At 39.3% G+C, this 22721-nt stretch overlaps 1 protein-coding gene across 27 annotated transcripts in view; it reads left to right on the top strand.

Annotated features, from left to right (window-relative positions):
* Nucleotides 1-22721, top strand: part of CADPS (calcium dependent secretion activator) — a 471796-nt gene that overhangs the window by 95313 nt on the left and 353762 nt on the right. The window lies entirely within an intron of this gene.

Raw genomic sequence — 22721 nt, 5'->3', positions numbered from 1 at the left:
TTCTTCAAACTCTGCATTCAGATACTTATATCTTTCCTTTTCTCCTTTGCTTTTCGCTTCTCTTCTTTTCACAGTTATTTGTAAGTCCTCCCCAGACAGCCATTTTGCTTTTTTGCATTTCTTTCCCGTGGGGATGGTCTTGATCCCTGTCTCCTGTACAATGTCACGAACCTCCGTCCCTAGTTCATCGGGCACTCTGTCTATCAGATCTAGTCCCTTAAATCTATTTCTCACTTCCACTATATAATCATAAGGGATTTGCTTTAGGTCATCCCTGAATGGTCTAGTGGTTTTCCCCACTTTCTTCAATTTAAGTCTGAATATGACAATAAGGAGTTCATGATGTGAACCACAGTCAGCTCCCGGGTTATTTTTGCCGATTGTATAGAGCTTCTCCATCTTTGTCTGCAAAGAATATAATCAATCTGATATCGGTGTTGACCATCTGGTGATGTCCACGTGTAGAGTCTTCTCTTGTGTTGTTGGAAGAGGGTGTTTGCTATGACCAGTGAGTTCTCTTGGCAGAACTCTATTAGCCTTTGCCCTGCTACATTCCGTACTCCAAGGCTAAATTTGCCTGTTACTCCAGGTGTTTCTTGACTTCCTACTTTTGCATTCCAGTCCCCTATAATGAAAAGGACATTTTTGAGCGTGTTAGTTCTAGAAGGTCTTGTAGGTCTTCATAGAACTGTTCAACTTCAACTTCTTCAGCCTAACTGGTCGGGGCATAGACTTAGATTACTGTGATATTGAATGGTTTGCCTTGGAAACAAACAGAGATCATTCTGTCGTTCTAGAGACTGCATCCAAGTACTGCATTTCGGACTCTTTTGTTGACCATTATGGCTACTCCATTTCTTCTAAGGGATTCCTGCCCACAGTAGTAGATATAATGGTCATCTGAGTTAAATTCACCCATTCCAGTCCATCTTAGTTTGCTGATTCCTAGAATGTCGACGTTCACTCTTGCCATCTCCTGTTTGACCACTTGCAATTTGCCTTGATTCATGAACCTGACATTCCAGGTTCCTGTGCAATATTGCTCTTTACAGCATCAGACCTTGCTTCTGTCACCAGTCCCATCCACAACTGGGTGTTGTTTTTGCTTTGGCTCCATCCATTCATTCTTTCTGGAGTTATTTCTCCACAGATCTCCAATAGCATATTGGGCACCTACTGACCTGGGGAGTTCATCTTTCAGTGTCCTATCTTTTTGCCTTTTCATGCTGTTCACGGGGTTCTCAAGGCAAGAATACTGAATTGGTTTGCCATTCCCTTCTCCAGTGGACCACATTTTCTCTGACCTCTTCACCATGACTCATCCTTCTTGGGTGGCCCCACACAGCATGGCTTAGTTTTATTGAGTTAGACAAGGCTGTGGTCCGTGTGATCAGATTGGCTAGTTGTCTGTGATTGTACTTTCAGTCTCTCTGCCCTCTGATGCCCTCTCTCAGCACCTCCCATCTTACTTGGGTTTCTCTTACCTTGGACGTGGGGTATCTCTTCACAGCTGCTCCAGCAAAGCGCAGCTGCTGCTCCTTACCTTGGACGTGGGGTAGCTCCTCTCGGCCGCCGCCCGTGACCTTGGACCTTTAGATATAAGATTGGGTTGTTTGAGTTTTTGTTTCTGGCATGAAACATTTAAGTGAACATTGAGAAATGAGTAACTTTCTAGGAGTCACCAGCTTTCTGGGTATCCCCCTAATAAAGTGCATGCTTATCTCAATTCCATCTTAACTCAGTTTATTCTCATCTAAGGAAACCCAGAGCTATAGAAACCATATAATGCTGTCACACAAGCAGAACCTGAGAGGAAGCTAGAGAAAGGATGCGTATGGTGAAAATTGCTGTCATTGTGCCCTTGCTGGTTTTTTTCCAAGAGCCTGTTAGTTTTCATTCACATATTGTGCTTTGTAAACAAATTAAGGGAGGTAACTCGTAGGAAAGGTATTGCGATCTCTGCCCTTCAGTTATTTAAGAGTTGACTGTGTGTGTGTTATGTACCATGTTATTCAAAGGAGCCTTGAGGGACACCTGACCTAGTTGAGCAGCCGTGCCTTTAAGATAAAACTGCCAAAATAAGTTATGGAATTTCTTACACAACTGTGAGATTCCCTCAAAGACACACTGAAGGTTACTTAAATTCTAATATTTAGAGCATAACATAGATGGTAGTGACCAGCCTGCTGTGTTGCATGATAATGGTGATCTTGGCATGCGTGACCACAGGGATGGCAATGAAGAGGAGGAGGAGGAGACTAGTACCTATCATTTCAAGTACTTTGCATGCGCCAGGGACAAAGCTGCAATGTCATATAGTAGCTCCATTTAATCTTTACAACAATCACAATGAAGATACTAAGAGTATGCCTACTTTACAAATAAACTCAGGCTTTGAAAAGCCAATCTGTTTTCTCAAGATCATATAGCTACTGGGCAGTGGGTCTAGAATTCAAACAGTCTGATTCCAGAATGAAGATCTTTAATCACTATATATCTATGATCTGCAAACTCCTTTGAACACACACTCCATCAGTAAAACATTTTGCTAATGCCCCTTTTATATTTATTTATTATTAAGTAATACCATACTAATATATACATAATAAAATAAAGTATAAATGGAGAAAGATGGACAAAAGATGAAATATTTTATTTTGTTATATTTTTCAACAGTACAGAAATATTTTTGATATCATAAAAAGGTAATTATAATTGATGTTTTGGTGAAAGTTACCTGTTTATATTCTTCAGTAGTTTTGAAATTTTTGTTTAACACTTTCTGAATAAGTAGCTCAAAGGCTCAGTTCTGAGGTTTTTTTCACTAGTTGGTCAAAACTGGAAATGATGCATTAGGAAGATCCTTAGATCCAAATGGAAATTTGGTGTCACTTTTTTTTTTTTTGGCTGCACATTTTTTTTCGGGGGGGCATTGCAAAATTATGAGACAAATATTTGATAGATGGAAAATCATCATCAACAGTGAATGAACTATGGGGAGATCAAGTTAACCATATTTCAGTTCTTCCCACCAATTGTGCAAAGATTTTTGTTGAAATCCACCTAGTGCATAGCTGTCTTTTCTTATGTCAATCTGTTGTTGTTCTGCAAGTGCATTTTTATATATTTTTTAATTTGTTTAAAACTCACTAAAACTCTAAATTCAAAACTTCTGAATGCTGATTAATCAGGCTTATAAAATTTTTTCCATTATTTTAAAGAGATTTTTAAGATACATCAATATATGGATATGTTTTAACATCACACAATAAATAAATCATTTCTGAAAACATTATTTGCTTCAAATTGCTCTTCCCATAACACCAGATTTATTTGTTTTGTTTTTTTAAAGAGTTTGTCTCTATGTCTAAGATGCTTGGTGTTTTTGTGTCTTGCTAATTGTGATGGCTTCAAGCCATCATTAGCTAACATCTCAAGATAGTCTGCATGGGACATAGTTCACTGTTAATTCACTGTTAATGATGATTATCCATCTATCAAATATTTTTCTCATAACTTTGCACTGGGGAGGGCTGACCTCTTGATAGATTTGAAGAGCTCGTCTGTGTAATTCTTAATAGGCTGAGGCAGAGTAAGAAAGGAAATTTTGATTCGGCCATTTCCTTATTTGTGATGATTCTGTGTTCATTAACATAACCACCTTAGATAGGGAAGGGAGGTGGAAGCTGATGGGTCTTTAATGGTAATACATTGAGTTCTTTTTCTGGATTCTTTCAGTTTGGGGAATGGCTAGAAATCTTACCATTCATGAATTGGGTGAACACTGCATTTCTATAAAAAGGCTATTCCAGTTTTTTAAATTATTCAAAATACAGTACAAGCATGTGAAACTTATAGTATTAGGAGATTGAGATTCAGCATTGTTATGGTGGGGAAGTTAAATTGCTCTAAAGAGCCCTGGTCACTAACATTCCCTGCGCCTGCCCCTTACACAGCTACCATCAGAGTTCAATCACTCATTTACTTTGAGAAAAACTATTTGTTAAGTATGGAAAATATCAAATGTTTATAAGTAAGGAGAGAGGTTAGTGTCACGAGCCCCCATGTATCCACCCTTCAACCTCACTTCATGGTCAGTCGTTTCCTCTACACTCCCCGTGCCTCCTTACTGAATTATGATGATGTGAATCCCAGACATAATATCATTACACCTGTAAATATTTTAGTATGACTCTCCAAAATATAAGGAACTGTTTTTTTAAGCCTAACCCATGGTACCATTATTACACTTGGTAAGTTAACAATATTCCTAATAAAAATCCAACTTCCTAATCAATCCAATTTCCTAATCAAAATCCAACTAGTTTTCAAACTTCCCTGAGATGTCACAAATGTTTTTAGTTTGTTCACTCAAATCAGATTCCAGATGAGGTCCATATTATCATTGGTTGGTATGACACTTCTGTTTTTTTTTAATCTATAGATTTTCCTCTCTTTCTATTTTAAAGTTAAAATAATGTTTCATCATTATTTTTGCTTGCAGATTTTTTGTTGTTGTTGATTTTATCAGGTCATTTGTCTTCAACAGTTTCCCATGGTCTGGAACTTACAGATTGCACCTCCTTTTAATTTTTTAACTTGATCATCTGCAATTCCCATAAATTAGCAATAGGATGCAGTGGTGGATTGTCACATTAAGATTTGATTCTTTTACAAGAATATCTCAAAGGCAGTATTTGAATTTCTATCAGTAGTCACGTGATGACTAGTTCTCTTCCTTTTGGAATCTTAATAGCCCTTGATGACAATTACCTAGGTTCATTATTTTGAGGGGTTATGACAGGTGGTACTCTTTCTTTTTTCACATATTAGCTGGAAGAAGTCTATAAAGACAAAGTTTCTTTTATCAATTGTTGTTTACTCTGAAGTACAGATCACACAAGAAAGGCCAAAAAAAAAAATGCTTGGTAGTTTATCTTATCAAAATAAAAGATTGATTCCTTACCATCTGTGGAAGAGAATCAGTTATGGGTCTTGTTCTGTTTTGTTTGAGTACTATTATGATTTGAACATACTTGACATTCTGGGTAGTTATTATTTTTATTGATTCTCAAATCATCTCTGGCTAGTGAGAGCCTCCTCTAATTGGTTCCTGATTCCTTTTAACAAGATTCCAGCAGTCTTTGATAGCTCCCTTAATTTCTAGTAAGATAGGGGTCATCATGTACATTACATGCCTCAGACAGGGAATTAGCAGAGGAATGCTGGTAAGTTTTCATGGGAAATGGTATTCAGAGATTTCAATCTGGAAACCATTTTCATTTTAAACTTTGGTTTATCTTCCATTTTTTAATTATAAATGTGTGTGTGTTTCTCTCCTTTTCTCTTAGATAAATAGTATCATACTATACACACATTTCTCTGCCTATTTTTTTTTCCTGTTAACAATACATACTGGAGGATATTCCATATCAGTATCTTAAACTATTCTCCATTCCTTTCTTACAATTATACACTTCTCCATTGCATGTGATACAGTAGTATTTTCAATTAGTCCTCAAAGGTGGGCATTTGCTCTTTTAAGTAATACTTTAATGAATGGCATTGCTTTTTAAAAACTTGTTGTGGGCTTCTCTACTGGCTCAGATGGTTAAGAATCTGCCTGCAATGCAGGTTTGATCCCTGGGTTAGGATGATCCCGTGAAGAAGGGAATGGCTACCCACTCCAGTATTCTTGCCTGGAGAATTCCATGGACAGGAGCCTGGCGGGCTGCAGTCCATGGGATCACAGAGTCAGACACGACTGAGTGACTTTCACCTAACTTTATAATGATAACTCATGGGTTAGTGCATTGCCTGAGATCACACAACTAATAAGTGATGAGCTGGGATTCCAACCACACCTTATTGTCTAGCTCCCAAACCTGGATTTTCATTTGCTGTTTCTTTATTATCCCAGGATAACTAAAATACTGGGCCTGGAATTCTACCAATTCATTGTGAAGGTACTGCTGCTAGAAGCTCAAAGTTTGTTGTTGTTTAATCACTAAGTCATGTCCGACTCTTCTGCAACCCCATGGATTGTAGCCCACCAGGAACTTCTCTCCATGGGATTTCCCAGGCAAGGATATTGGAGTGGATTGCCATTTCTTTCTCCAGACAATCTCTGCCTAGGGATCGAACCCACGTCTCCTGCATCACAGGTGGATTCTTCACTGCTGAGCTACCTGGGAAGCCCTAGCTCAATGTTTACTTGGCCTTTAATTAGTAAAAAATAAGGGAGAAAACATTATTAGGTGATAAATGCAAAGTTTTAGAAAGGAGGCAACTTTCACGACTTGGGTCCATGGAGGGGAAAATAGAAGTTCTTGATGATGGAAAAACATAGTGTGCACCATTCCCAGTTGTGCTTGAAACAAAGTCAGCCTTTTACTGATGCTCCCCTAGATCTCAGACTGGGTCACCTTTGTTCAAGGAGAGCCATACTCTTCTTACCATCTCTTCCACAGATGGTAAGGAACCAATCTTTTATTTTGATAGGATAAACTACCAAGCTTTTTTTTTTTTTTTTTGCCTTTCTTGTGTGATCTGTACCTCAGAGTAAACAACAATTGATAAAAGAAACTTTGTCTTTATAGACTTCTTCCAGCTAATATGTGAAAAAAGAAAGAGTACCACCTGTCACAACCCCCCAAAATAATGAACCTAGGTAATTGTCATCAAGGGCTATTAAGATTCCAAAAGGAAGAGAACTAGTCATTATGTGACTACTGATAGAAATTCAAATACTGCCTTTGAGGTATTCTTGTAAAAGAACCAAATCTTAATGTGACAATCCACCGCTGCATCCTATTGCCAATTTTTGGAACCACAAGAATATTCTGGAAGGATGGAAGATGGTGCTGTTAGAAAAGTAAGAGTCTAGAGTGTACTCAAAACTCCTAGAATGCAGTGATTAAGCACCAAGGACAATTTCTTTGGCTATTTTTCCTCCTGTCCAGAGTTATATAGCACAACTCTGTATGTCCTTCCAGAGCAAGAAAGTTGGTTGTCCTTCATAGCCAAATTTCACCCTTGAGGACATTTTATTTCCCCCTTTGGAGACCATAGCGTAACTTATAAATCAGAATTTACCTCTTCTTTTGAAGGAAATGGAAACCCAATCCAGTATTCTTGCCTGGAGAATCCCATGGACGGAGGAGCCTGGTGGGCTGCAGTCCATGGGGTCACAAAGAGTCAGACACAACTGAGCGACTTCACTCACTTCACTTATTGTACACTAAGTAAAACATTGGTCATGAACTCATACCATCCATTAGGTATCACAAAGGTCAACCAGAGTGGCTGACCCTCCTTGTTCTTTCGTCCTTCCAAAAGGAAAAGTTTTTTTTTTTTTTTTTGCTTTTTAAAATTATCATTGGATCCTCGGTACCTAGAACAGTGCTTGACATGTAGTGATGCACTATAAATAATTGGTTGAATGTGAATGAATGAATAAGTGAATGGATAGAGAGATGTATGAATTTGAGCTCCAGAAATTTGGTCAGTGTTGATGTTAAACTCTAAGCATGCCCCATTAGTCCGCATTGTGCAAAAACTGCCAAGAGGGGGAGATGCTTTTTTCCCTCTCACCTTTGTGTGTCTCCTGCTTTTGGACATCCTGTATTTTTTCAGTTTTTCAACAAGTTCCAGAATGATGCTTCTCCTCTTTTCCACCCACACCAAATATCTAGACTTCTTAGCAGAGTAGACATCAGCATAATATTGGTGGAGGATTGGGGGAGACAAGGGAGGTGAGCAATATTAGGGTATGAATGAGTAGAATTTGGTATTGAAGGTTTTCTTTAGAACAAAAACAAAATGAACAAAATTCAATCAATCTGAGGACCAAAAAGAAAGAAGAAATTTCAGTGTAGTAGAGGATGTAAAAGCCTACTCTGGTCTCTTATTCATTTCTAAAATAAAAGAGTTTCCTTCCAGAAGATGATCTCTGAGATGCAAAGACTTGGAACGCCCGGCCTCTGTAACACCTCTGTCTTCCTGTGGTCTGCTTGCTTTTCATGATACAGTTTACATCTGTTGATGTGTATTGTAATAGAAATTAAAACTGGATAGTTTTAAATATTTATGAATTCATGGAAAATAACAATGTATTTTCCATGTGTTAAATCTAAATAACACTTTAAGAAACTAACTGTATTTTTCCCTGGTGGCTCAGGTGGTAAAGAATCTGCCTGCAATGCCAGAGACTCAGGTTGGGAAGATCCCCTGGAAAAGAGAATGGCTACCCACTCCAGTATTCTTGCCTCGAGAATTCCATGGATAGCAGAGCCTGTAAGGCTACAGTCCATGGAGTCACAAAGAGTCAGACACGACTGAGCCACTTACACTTTCACTTTTCAAAAACAAAAATCAGTGAAATCAATGGCAACAGGATATAGTACTGAAAATCTCCTTAAAAAATTAACAGAAGACAGCCGGATTCTCGTATCTGTTTCTGCAGTCGGTCTGTTGTGATATGCTGTTTTGGTTGAAGCATGTGAAGAAAATCTGGCCTCCCACAGATATACGGTTGAAAAGGGAGGAATATTTTAATAGCTTTTTGAGAGATGTGGATTATCTTTGATAATATACCAAAGTTCAGCCAGAATATTTTCTTAAAAGTTAGTTGCGATGTAAAATTGGAAACCTCATCAACGCGACTGGGGAACAGCAAGCTTTTATGCTGTGTTTAGAGCATTGCCTCTATGGGCATATGTGGAAACACAACAGCATACAGGTTTTTAAAAAGCCATAGAAAGGTGGTTGTTTCTGTTTAGTCGTTAAGTTGTGTCCGACTCTCTTGCAATCAGAGCTGCATCTCCTGCATTGTAGGCAGATTCTTCACCACTGAGCCACTTGGTAAATCCCTGGGGGAGGGATAAATTAGGAGTTGAGGATTAATATATACATACTACTATATATAAAATAGAGAAACAATAAGGACCTACTGTACAGCAGAGGGAACTCGACTTAATACTCTGTTATAACCTATATGGGAAAAGAATCTAGAAAGGAATAGATACACTGTATATACATAGCTGAACCACTCTGCTGTACTCCTGAAACTAACACATTGTAAATCAACTGTGTCTGTGTGAGTGTGTGCACACACGCACACTTGGTTGTGTCCTACTCTTTGTGACTTCACGAACTGCAGCCCATAGTCCATTCATAGTCCATAGAATTCTTTCAATTCTATGGACAGCTCCTCTGTCCATAGAATTTTGCAGACAAAAATACTGAAGTGGGTTGCCATTTCCTACTCCAGGGGACCTTTCTGACCCAGGGATAGAACTTGCATCTCCTACACTGCATGCACATTCTTAATCACTGGGCCACTTGAGAAGCCCAAAGTCTATACCCTAATAGAAAAATTTAATTTAAAAAATAAAATAAAAATAAAACAGCACAAAGTAGGGAATGAAGATGACTGTGATGTTTCCTCCTCTACCACCATTGAGCTCTATGACTGTGGGCAGCTTACCTAACTTGTGTTGACATGGGGATACTTATGTACACTCTAGATTTTGGAGATTATATTAGATAATTCATTAAAACAAACTAAAGTTTGAAAATAAAGCTACAAGATAACTTTTTCACCTTTTTTTTTAAAATCATGCAGAGCAGTGTCTAACAAGCCTACCCAGACATCACCACATTCTCATAGGTTTGTTTGACCTATTTGTTTCTATTGAATAGAGCTCAGATTCTGTGAAGCTAGAGTTTAACTTACATAATATTGATAAGTTGCAAATGATTTCTGTCTGGTAGAAAGAGATCATCTCCAAAGTTACAGAATATTGACACTGACCAATTTTGAACAGAACTTAGAAAACTCATTTTAGCATCCCTTTGCGGGCTGAATATATAAATCGCTTCTCCTCTAATACACTTTGAATTAGTTTTCCTTTCTTCTGGTCCTTTTAATAAATAGTTCAATAAATCTTAGGTAAATGCTCATTATGTATTTATATGTGAGTCATGTTTTTAATTTTTTGAAAAATATACTTTGACAATAGGTAAAGACTTACCACAGAACTTGGCAGTTAAGTGCTACCAAGTAAATGTTAGTTCTGTTCTCTCTTTCTCCAGGACTCAGTTTCTAATTTACAAGGAGGAAAGGTTGGACTAATGTTTATTAGGGTTCCATTTGCTTAGCTGGATGAGTGGCTGCTAATGTGCATGAGACCTATTGGAGACAGGTAACCTCAGGTGAAGGAACACACGCTTACTTACTCACATAACCTGTAACAAGGGGCTTGTGATAGGGTAGACACCACAGTCTCCCTGAGCATTGTTCACTGCCCGAGAGCTCACAGCAGACAAAACTACAAGGCCCACAGCAACTGAGCTGGGTGCTGCCAAGCACAAGAGCAGTGAATCTGTAGGCAGGAAGCGCTTTGAGGGTATGTCAGGACATGCATGTATTGACATACTTCCATTAAGAAATACAGAAGTCATTCCTACGCAATCCTCTTCCTTTCAAAGAACAAGCAGCTTTCAAGTTGGGTATAGAAACCCAGAAAAGAGCAGATAATGTTGGGTCAGCCTCATGGGCCTCGGATAAACGGGAAATGGCACACTGGACACCCAGCGTGGGGAGCCGAAAATCCTAAAGCAGAAACAGAAAGAGGGGCAGTGTGGGACAAGGCTGCTAGAAACAGCACGGTAAATTCTGCTAAGAGGGCACAAAAGACAGGAGTGGGGAGAAAACTACTCCTGGGGGCCAGGACATGCCCTGCGGGTGTAGAGGGCAGATGGCAAGTTTGACCCCTGGGTCAGAAAGGTCCCCTGGAGTAGAAAATGGCAACCCACTTCATATTTTTGCCTGGAAAATTCTATGGACAGAGGAGCCTGATGGGCTGCAGTTTGTAGAGTCACAAAAGAGTAGGACACAACCATGTGTGCGTGCATGCACACACACACACAGTTGGTTTACAATGTATTAGTTTCAGGAGTACGGCAGAGTGGTTCAGCTATGTATATACAGTGTATCTATTCCTTTCTAGATTATTTTCCCATATAGGTTATAACAGAATATTAAGTCGAGTTCCCTCCGCTGTACAGTAGGTCCTTATTGTTTCTCTATTTTATATATAGCAGTACTCTTGCCTGGAAAATCCCATGGGCAGAGGAGCCTGGTAGGTTGTAGTCCATGGGGTTGCTGAAGGTCGGACAAGACTGAGCGACTTCACTTTGTCTTTTCACTTTCATGCATTGGAGAAGGAAATGACAACCCACTCCAGTATTCTTGCCTGGAGAATCCCAGGGACGGGGGAGCCTCGTGGGCTGCCGTCTATGGGGTCGCACAGAGTCGGACACGACTGAAGCGACTTAGCAGCAGCAGCAGTAGTGTGTATATATCAATCCTCAACTCCTAATTTATCCCTCCCCCAGGGACTTAGCAAGTGGCTCAGTGGTGAAGAATCTGCCCACAATGCAGGAGATGCAGCTCTGATTGCAAGAGTCGGACACAACTTAACAACTAAACAGAAACAACCACCTTTCTATGGCTTTTTAAAAACCTGTATGCTGTTGTGTTTTAACATATGCCCATAGAAGCAATGCTCTAAACACAGCATAAAAGCTTGCTGTTCCCCAGTCGCGTTGATGAGGTTTCCAATTTTACATCGCAACTAACTTTTAAGAAAATATTCTGGCTGAACTTTGGTATATTGTCAAAGATAATCCACATCTCTCTCAAAAAGCTATTAAAATATTCCTCCCTTTTCAACCATATATCTGTGGGAGGCCAGATTTTCTTCACATGCTTCAACCAAAACAGCATATCACAACAGACCGACTGCAGAAACAGATACGAGAATCCGGCTGTCTTCTGTTAATTTTTTAAGGAGATTTTCAGTACTATATCCTGTTGCCATTGATTTCACTGATTTTTGTTTTTGAAAAGTGAAAGTGTAAGTGGCTCAGTCGTGTCTGACTCTTTGTGACTCCATGAACTGTAGCCTTACAGGCTCTGCTGTCCATGGAATTCTCGAGGCAAGAATACTGGAGTGGGTAGCCATTCTCTTTTCCAGGGGATCTTCCCAACCTGAGTCTCTGGCATTGCAGGCAGATTCTTTACCACCTGAGCCACCAGGGAAAAATACAGTTAGTTTCTTAAAGTGTTATTTAGATTTAACACATGGAAAATACATTGTTATTTTCCATGAATTCATAAATATTTAAAACTATCCAGTTTTCATTTCTATTACAATACACATCAACAGATGTAAACTGCATCATGAAAATTTCTCTGGATTCTTCAATAAATTATCAAAGTGTAAAGAGACTTGAAACCAAAATATTTGAGACCTGTGGCAACTAGAACAACTCTCCATGAGGCCTTGGGTCTAAGCCTGCATCTTTAACCACCTGTCAGAAAATATGAGTTGAATGCTGCCTGAGTGCTTCCAAATTGGAAAAAAATGTAATCTGTTTTTTTTTTTTTCTTTAAACTGTGAGTGTTGCATGAAGGGGCAGGATGTTTAATCCAACTTTTAAGAGCTTTGCAGTGTGTATACAAGTTATCTCCTCCTTCTCCTCCTGTTCTTTGGTGCTACCTGTACTGTATCCTTTACCTCCTCTCATCCCAGCTTTAATCCCACTATTAGTCTGGTTCATTCTCTAGATTCATCTTTTCCTAATTTTTTTCTCTTCTACTAAATATTTTCTCAGAAAATTCCAGTTTAATCAGTGTTTAAATTCTCCTACGAAGGTCACTTTTCTTGGGTCATAGAATACTTTGTTCTTTCTCTTCTGCCCCAACAGTTTTTTAGGAGTAAAACGGTTGGTTTGTCTTTCTATTATTTAACGAATTAAAAGTTCAGAGTTAATTTTTTTTACAGGTAGTAATTAATGTAAAGACATTCAGCTGCTGCCCTAAATTTAAACAATTGAGCAAGAACATTTATATATAGCAGATTAAAAAATTTTTTCTAAAGAAGCACTTTTAAAAATGTGGGAGATGTATACAAGATTAGAGTAGATCTCTATGTTAGCTATAGCTAGTACATAAAGCCTGTGCCTGCACAGCTATTATTGTTTAAAGTTTCAGTTAAAAATGAAGCTATTTGAAATACATTTGGGACAAAATTTAAAATAAATAGTAGTATAGTTGGTATATTGGAGAAGGAAATGGCAGCCCACTCCAGTATTCTAGCCTGGAGAATCCCATGGACAGAGGAGCCTAGGGGGCTACAGTCCACAGGGTTGCAAAGAGTCGGACACGACTGAGTGACTTCACTTCACTAATAGTTGGTATATAGAGGGGGCATACTCATGAAAGCATTACCTGAATGGTTGAATTTGGGAAACCATGTCACAAAGAGAAAATCAGAGTTACAGCTGCATTGTAACTTCCATCTTCCATAATTTTGCGCCTTCAACTTCCATTTCAGAATTATTATCTTTTTATGTGATAAAGCCTTTCAAATTTTCCTTCTCAAGCAAAATGCTTGAAACTCACATTAACATATTTTTTTCAGGATATGGTGTATACACGTTCATGATGTAGAAATTGATAAGAATGATTTTTAATTTTCCTGAACGCGAGAGTTCATTTATTGTACAAAATATTTTAGTCTAGTTGTAGAAAGAGGAGATTTTATTTACGAATAAAATTAATGAGCCAACAACATAAACTTCGATAACCTTCAAGGAAAAGAAATTAAATCAACATTGCCCTCATTGCTCTGGATTAAACTTATAGTTTTTAAAGCACTTGTTGATATTTTTGCCTATTTTCTATGATGAAGTAAAAATTTCTTGAAAGAAAAAATCATTTCTTATGTGACTGCACTGGGTCTCAGCTGTGGCATGTGGCATCTTCTGTTATGGTATGTGGGGTCCAGTTCCCCAACCAGGGGTTGAATTCAGGCCCCCTGTGCTGGGAGTTTGGACCAGTGGACCACCAGGGAAGTCCCCCCAAGTTTCTTTTTTGACAAAGAAAAGTCATAGCTCATGTTGTAATCTACAGTGCTGACCTTGTACTTTAGAGAAGGATTTCATGTATGTGTGTAATTGAAACTTCTCTTTACACTCAAAAACAATTTTTGTTACCTTTTCCCAGTTGTCAGAATGCTACCATATTAGATTCATTCTTTTAGTAAGCATTGCTTCTTCCCTCCTTCATAATACATTGCTCCTGTCATAGGAAGCATTTTAACCAATAAGCACTTTAGGAAGCATGCTTTCTTTCATGCCTAGAGAAAACCACATGTATCCATTAGGAAAGCATTTGCCTGCAAGTAAGAGAAAACACCAGAGAAGGCAATGGCACCCCACTCCAGTACTCTTGCCTGGAAAATCCCATGGACGGAGGAGCCTGGTGGGCTGCAGTCCATGGGGTCGCTAAGAGTTGGAGACGACTGAGCGACTTCACTTTCACTTTTCACTTTCATGCACTGGAGAAGGAAATGGCAACCCACTCCAGTGTTCTTGCCTGGAGAATCCCAGGGACGGGGGAGCCTGGTGGGCTGCCGTCTATGGGGTCGCACAGAGTCGGACACGACTGAAGTGACTTAGCAGCAAGAGAAAACACACAATGAGTTAAACCAATAGTGATTCCTTTTCTTCTCACATAATGAGAAGGCCACAGATGGGTGTTTACAGACATTCATGCAGCTCCTCAAAAGTACCAACATCAACCTTCCTTCATGGTCACACAATAAACTGCACAAGTCTGGACAAAATATCTATTCTCAGCAAAAGAAGGAGGCAGCAAAGAAGGAAAGTGTTACACTACAAGATGTACTCCTTTTTATGAGAATTTCATTCAAAAGCTTTTCCAGAAGACCCTCAGTAGTTTTCTGCCTCTGTCACATGGCTACCTATGTTGCAAGGATGCTGGGAAAAGAGTAGCTGGCTTTTCAGCTTCTAAATTGGGAGGAACAAGAAGGGGTAAATGTAATTTCAAGTGATTGAATAAACAAGGGAAAAAAAAAGGAGCATTGAAATAAGATTAAAAGATTGAAAAGGAAAAAGGAAAAACTAAATGGTAACAATAATACTTATTTTTGTTTATTTGCTGAGCCTTACTCTGTACCATGTACTATGCTATCTTATATATATTTCATCTCATTCTCACAAAAACCCTACAAAGTAGATAAGATCATTTGCTACTTACAGACGGGAAAACCCAAGTTACTGCATGCCCAAGGACTTGTATTCAGGTCGAGATTTGACCTGAGCTTACTCTGACTTCAACATTGCCTCTCCTGAGACCAGCCCTTAGAATGTGTGGTTTTCTCTTCACTGTGGGTCCCATTAGGTACTTCTCCAGAATGCTGCAGTAGATTGCATACTGCCTGAAATGCAGGGGAAATTTTCAGGCCTCGCTTAATGAGGTGGATTGAACCAAGAATGCTTGAATAGTTCTAGCAAACGCCACTGCAGCACTTTCCTCTGCAATAATTACCTTTCATCATTCAGGTTTTCTGCTCTTGGAACTCATTACTTCAATTCTGAATTCTGATCTGATGCACAAGAGGATTCCATACATATTGAGTGCTTTGAGATGGGCTTCTATTTTAGGAGGATTCTGTTCATAAGCAGCTCATAGAGGCCTGTTTGTCTATTTAGAGTTGTACAGTCAGCTACTCTTGGCCAATTATCTTGGTGTGTTCATGCAAGGTCACCTTCAGGATTCAATCCTATGTAGGTCAGTTACTTTTATCCAGAGAGAAATTCTATCCTACAGATTGGTTCTTAGTCTGGTTATTTATGGGAGTTCCTAAGAGAGATTTTCATTCACTCATACACTCAGTGAAAGGATACTAAGGAATCAAAGATGAATATGATCTCTGACTATACTATGAGACAACTGAGAACTAAGAGTGTGCCTTGGTCATTTTTTTCTTCCAATTTTAACACTGTGCCTGGGATTTATTAACTACTCAGTAACCTTACATATTGATTCAACACATATTTGATCAGAGCTCATTTTGTGCCAGGCACTAGAAGCACAACAGTAAACAAGACAGATGTGATTCTCATTACCTGTGAAACAGATGCTCTTGTGGGGAGATAAACAGTGAAAAGTTAGTAGAATCATAAAATAGAGAAACAAGGTCCAGATGTCCATCAATAGGAGAATGGATAAAGAACAAAGTTATACCATGCTTTACTACTCAGCAATGAGGATGAACAAGCTATTGCTACCCCCAACCATGAGCCAGAATCTCATAATGCTTGACTACACTGACATCAGGTTCAAAAACAGACAAAATCTGTCTCTGATGATAGAAGTCAGGTAACCTTTGGAGAGAGGCAATGCTTTTGGGAAAGTACAGGAGCTTCTGGGGTCCAGGTCATCTTGAAAAGAGAATTATTTCCACAGAAAATTTCACTGTGTGAAGATGTCTCGTGCTCTGTGCTTAGGGTGTATATTTTTCTACATGCAGGTTATAATTCAGTTAAATTTATCTTAGAAAAGATATATGCTGACTGTGGTAATGGTTGTGGAGGAAACGCACAGGGTCTAGGGCAACTTGATAGAGAGCAGTTTGGGGGAGCATCATGGTAGGCGGGGTGGGCTGAGAAGACCTTCCTGGCAGATACCAAGTAGGCTGAGTCTTCAGGGTGAGAAGTTGACAACCTTGGGGAGAGGAAGGGGAAGAGTATCCCTGGCAGGGGGAATGGCAGGTGCAAAGGCTTCTGGGAAAGAAAGGTCAGGGTGCACTGAGAAGGAGAAAAGAGGTCAGTGTGGCCAGAGCAGAGTAAGTGGAGAACACAGTGGGACCAGAAGCTGGGAGTGTACAGAGGCCGCATTATTTAGGGCCATGGACATTTGGTCTGTGGTCTGCCCCTTGTCACTGGACTCTTCTTTTGATCTGGAGAGTGGGCTAAGATCCTTGGCTACATCATCCCGGGTCCTATTCATCTCTCCAGAGAAGCCTTAAGAAGTTGGTTTTGTAATCCCCATGTTATGTTGGGTTAGCCAAAAAATCTGTTCCAGTTTTATAACAGCTCACAGAAAAGCCCAAATGAACTTTTTGGCTAGTCCAACACAGGAAGAGCAAAGGCTTGGGGATAATAACTTTCCCAAGGTCACCCACTTTGGAAATACAGGGTATCACTAGTATTTGTACTCACATCTCTCTGACTCCAAGCCCACATTTTCAACTCCTGGCTCCTGACCCCACCTCTAAGGACTGGTGCTCAGAACAACTTCATAGTCCAATGCATGTACACTTAGAGTTGTGACTACAGATATGAACAAGTAGAAAATTCCTCCTGGGAAAGTAGTTCAGGGGCTGGATTTTGTGGATACATAATGAATTTTCCCATAGGCGTGCTTTCTTGAGGGAATGGTAGGCAAAGACTTAAGATAAGAATGAATCATCACAGCAGCTGATGTCCATTGAGCATTCATGTTGTTCCAGGTTCCGTAATGAATAGTTTACTTATTCCAGTTCACCCTGAGAACAATCCTATGAGGTCACTATTGGCCCCATTTTGCAGATAAAAAACCGAGGTGTGCAGAGGTTAGTTGTTTGCCTAGTGAGATATAACTAGTGAGTTGACTAAATGGACGCAATGTTTATTTGATTCGTGGTGAGAAAAGAAGTGAACGTGATGGGCAGGTGTCAAGCCCAGACATAAACACATTCTAGAATTCATGTCCTTAACTCTCCTGCCTGGAGCTTGGGGTATCCAGGGAAGTGGGGGATGTTTTGCAAGGCTTCATGACTTGGGTTCTATGAACTCAATTGAAATGAATATTCCTGGAGGCCTTCTCTTTTTGGCAGGGATTTTTTTTTTTTAATAAACTATTCCATTTGTGGGAATTAAAATTTTATATTGGAGTATATGTAGCTGATTCACAATGTTCGGTTAATTTCAGGTGTGCAGCAAAGTGATTCAGTTACATATATACATATATCCATTTCGGATTTGGTTTTGAGATTTTTATAATCTGTAATCTCTCTCCTCTGAAACCCTAAACCATACTTTTGTGTGTTTTTTGTATGCTTTTCCTCTCCACCTAGACTGCAGGGTCCTTGAGGGCAATCTTTTACTGCTTTTGATTCGTCAGGGCCTAGCCCTGGTGGGTGAGATGAGAAATGGTGTGTTTTGTTGGTCTCAGGGCCTGGGGCAAGGCCAGGGCCAGGCAGGCAATAAGTTATCTGTAAATATTTCTTGAATAAATGAGCACTAGGCTTGTTTAACAAAAGGTAAGAGTGATAATGGATTTGGCTTGGGTCAGCAATCCTTGTCTTCGAGATTGTATGCATCTCATTTTATGTTAATTATTGAAGCAATTAAGGCAAAAGCACAGTTTATGGTTTTCCTTTCCATTCCTGCACCATCACCTCACTGCATCCAACTCCCAAATCTAGCAGAGTTGGTATGGATCCAGACTTGGAAGGAATTCTGAGCAAGAAATTCTGTAAGATGCTTCAGCTAGTTCTGTACTGTAAAGATTTGTGACTCAAATCACCCTGCTTAAAAGAAATTCATGTGATGGTGACATTTTTATGAGCAAATCAACTGCTGCCTGATATTTCAGTGTATATAACTATAACTATGATTTTCTGTACAACTCCACTGATAATCAATATACTCAGGTTAGAACAGTAAAGCTTACACAGCGTAGAAGTGAGTTATTCCCTGCTCTAGGCCCATGCTGTACTTGGTGCATGTGGCTACTCAACACTTGCAGTGGGGTTGTTCTGAACTGGGATGTACTTTAGGTGTACATGGGTTTCCCTGGTGGTTCAGACTGGTAAAGAGTCCACCTGCAATGCAGGAGATCCGGGTTTGATCTCTGGGTTGGGAAGATCCCCTGGAGAAGGAAATGGCAACCCGCTCCCAGTACTCTTGCCTGGAGAATTCCATTGACAGAGGAGCCGGGGGGCTATAGTCCATGGGGTCACATAGACTCGGATACGACTGAGCAACTAAAACACACACAGACACACACACACACACACACACACGTTGAATTCAAAAACATAGTATAAAAAAAGAATGTAAACTATTTTATTAGTAATTTCTCTAATAGTTACAATCAATGTGATAGTATCTTGACATGTTGGGACTAATGAAGTATATGAAAATTCATTTTACCTGCTTTTTACTTTTTGAAATGTGACTAGAAAATGAAAATTATTAGAAAATGTAAAATTACATTGACATTGGCCACTGGTATTCTAGAAAAAAACAGCTATGAATCTGATACAGATCTAACTCCTTTGTGCTGCTCAGTTGCTAAGTCGTGTCTGATTCTTTTGTGACCCCATGGACTTTAACCCTCCAGGCTCTTCTGTCCATGGGATTTCCCCAGGCAAGAATACTGGAGTGGGTTGCCATTTCCTTCTACAGGGGATCTTCCCAACCCAGGGGTCGAACCTGCATCTCCAGCCTTGGCCCGTATGCTCTCTACCACTAAGCCACCAGGGAAGCCCTCTACGTCTGCCTCCAAATTCACCATTCCCCAGTTCTCCCAAAGTACGAAAAATTAGCTAAAGCACCCCAACTTTCGTGTATATCTGTTTTCAAAAATCTGTTCTGCTTCAATTCATTTCCTGATGGAGTCGAAACTCACACCAGGCTTCAGTCTCCTATAGCTTTTAGCCTTATTTTCTACTAGCAAAACTTTCTTTGACTCAAGTGATGAAAACACTCTCAATGTATATAGAAACTCATAATTAAAAAAAATAACTCGTATTATGTCACTGAATAGCTATAACTATCCCAAGGTAGTGAGTAATTAGGATTATTACCATTTTGCAAGTAAGAAAACTGAGGATGAGATAACATTTATTTATTTAATCATGGCCCTATTCCAGCAATGAATTGTAAGTTTGGCCAACTCAGAAAACATAAGTCACTTTTCCAAGATGACACAGGGGTTGATAGAACTGGGCCTGAAATGATCTGCTTCATCTTTCTACTAGAGCAGCGGTTCTCAGACACAGCATCCTATGGTCAATTAGGAGGTGTACAAAAAGTGAAAGTTACTGAGTCGTGTCTGATTCTTTGTGACCACATGGATTGTAGCCCACCAGACTCTTCTGTTCATGGAATTCTCCAGGCAAGAATACTGGAGTGAGTTGCCATGCCCTTCTCCAGAGGATCATCCCAACTCAGGGAATCAAACCTGATCTCCTTTGTCTCCTGCATTGCAGGTAGATTCTTTACTGTCTGAGCCACCAGAGAAACCCATGACTTTGTATGAATAACATTTAAAAGAGCAAAGTTTTTAGCTGACTTTCTTTTTAGCTAAATTAGAAATGATGAAAGGATGTTCAAAAATAATTTATCTTCTATACACTTCATTCATTCATTCACTTAACATGAATACCTGGCATGTATTAAGGCACTAAGTTGGCCCTGGGGAAACATCAGTGAACAAAATAGCAAGAAGAGACAGATCATCTAACAAATTTGATCATAACAAGTAGTGTTGGTGATGGACAGGGAGGCCTGGCGTGCTGCGATTCATGGGGTCGCAAAGAGTCGGACACGACTGAGCGACTGAACTGAACTGAACTGAACAAGTAGTTAGAATACATGATGTGGCCTGGAATTACTTAGCAGGCAAATATAGGCTAGGGTTTGGGAAGGGCTTCCCGAGACTGAAAGACAGTGGAACACAGCTAGATAAGGGAGGGAGAAGAGAAAATAAACAGGAAACTTTCAGGGATGCTTTCCTAAGTGGGGAAGAAAGGCAGGCTTGATGAGGTAGAGAATCACATATAACCTACTGCTCCAGTTATCTATGCCACACCCTGGAATAACAGTACAGTTTAAAAACTTTTGTCTATTTCCATGCTGCACTTAGCAGGATACCCCCAAGCTTTATGAAATATGATTGAAATATAACATATATAGGTTTAAGACATTTAGTGTGGCAATTCAGTCCATGCATATTCTACAGAATCTTACCACAAGAAGGTTGGTTAACACTTCTATCCCCTCACATAATTACCATTTTTCTCTTGTGATAGCATGTAACATTACTCTCTTTACAACTTTCAAGTACTTAATAGAGTAATATAAATTATAGCCACTATGTTAATCCATATTAGAATTCTAGAACTTACTCATCTTATGGCTAGAAATTTTCACTCTTTGATCCCATTTCCCCCACCCCCAGCCCCCAGTACCCACTATTGTAGTCTCTATGTCTCTATTTTTATGAGTTCGGGTTTTTTAGATTCTGCATATGTGAGAGCATACAATATTTGTCTTTGTCTGTCTGACTTATTTCATTTAGCATAGTGCCTTCAAGGTCCCTAGGTGTTATTGCAAAAGGAGGATTTTCTTGTTGTGGCTGAATAATATTCCAATGTGTGTGTTTGTGTACGTATGATAATATTCCAATGTATGTATTATGAATGTATATGTATGTGCGTATGTACACACACCCATATATACATATCAAATTTTCTTTCCCTATTCATACATTGATGAGCAGTAGGTTGTTTCCATATTTTGGTTATTATAAATAATACTGCAATGAACATGGGAAGGAGTTATCTCTTCAAGAGAGTGTCTTCCTTCCCTTCCTGGGAATGTATACCTAGAAGTGGGATTGCTAGAGCATATGGTAGTTGTATTTTTAATTTTTTCAAAAACCACAGTGGCTGTACCAATTCTAGCAACGGTTAATAGAATTCCCTTTTCTCAACACCTTTGCCAATACTTATATCTTATCTTTTTGATAATAGCTACTCTAGCAGGTGTGTGGTGATTGCGGTTTTGATTGGCATTTCCCTCATGATGAGTAAAATCGAGCATCTTTTCATGTACTTAGTGGCCATTTGTATATCTTCTGTGGGAAAATGTCTATTCAAGCCCTCTGCCCATTTTTTAATCTTTTTTTTTCTATTGAGGTATATGTCTTATGGGTATTAACCTCTTACCAGGCAAATGATTTGAAAATAAAATATTTTCTCCCATTCCATAGATTGTATTTCATTTTGCTGATTGTTTCTTTGGCTATGTGGCAGCTTTTTAGTTTAATATAGTCTCATCTGTTTATTTTTGATGTTATTCTTTGTGATTTTGGTGTGATATCCAAAAAATCATTGCCAAGACCAATGTCAGGAAGCTTTACCCTATGTTTTCCTCTGTAGGATAACATTTCCAGGTCTTACATTTAAGTCTTTAACATATTTGAACTAATTTTTGTGAAAGTGATAGTCATTCAGTCATGTCTCACTCTTTGTGACAACATGGGCTGTAGTCCATGGAATTCTCCAGGCCAGAATACTGGAGGGGGTAGCCTTTCCCTTCTCCAAGGGATCTTCCTAACCCAGGGATTGAACCCAGGTCTCCCAAACTGGGGGCAGATTCTTTACCAGCTGAGCCACAGGGAAGCTCAAGAATACTGGAATGGGTGGCTTATCCCTTCTCCGGTGGATCTTCCTGACCCCAGGAATTGAACCAGGATCTCCTGCACTGCAAGCGGATTCTTTACCAACTGAGTTATCAGGGAAGTGTTTGTGTGTGTGTGTGTGTGGTAGAAGATAGGAGTGCAGTTTCATTCTGATGCATGTGAATATCTGGTTTTCCAATATCGTTTATTGAAGACATTGTCCTTTACCTATTAAGTATTCTTAGCTCCCTTGCCGTATATTAGTGAGTCATGTATATGTGGGTTAATTTCTGGGTTCTCCCACCTTGGTGGATATCTGCCAATAAAATAAAAAAATAATAATTGAATGCAAAACTGGGAAGAAATGTATGGTAGCAACCCATTATCTATC

This window comes from Bos indicus x Bos taurus, chromosome 22, assembly GCF_003369695.1.
Source record: "Bos indicus x Bos taurus breed Angus x Brahman F1 hybrid chromosome 22, Bos_hybrid_MaternalHap_v2.0, whole genome shotgun sequence".
NCBI classification, from domain to species: domain Eukaryota; kingdom Metazoa; phylum Chordata; class Mammalia; order Artiodactyla; family Bovidae; genus Bos; species Bos indicus x Bos taurus.
This window is presented reverse-complemented; position numbering and strand designations above follow the sequence as displayed.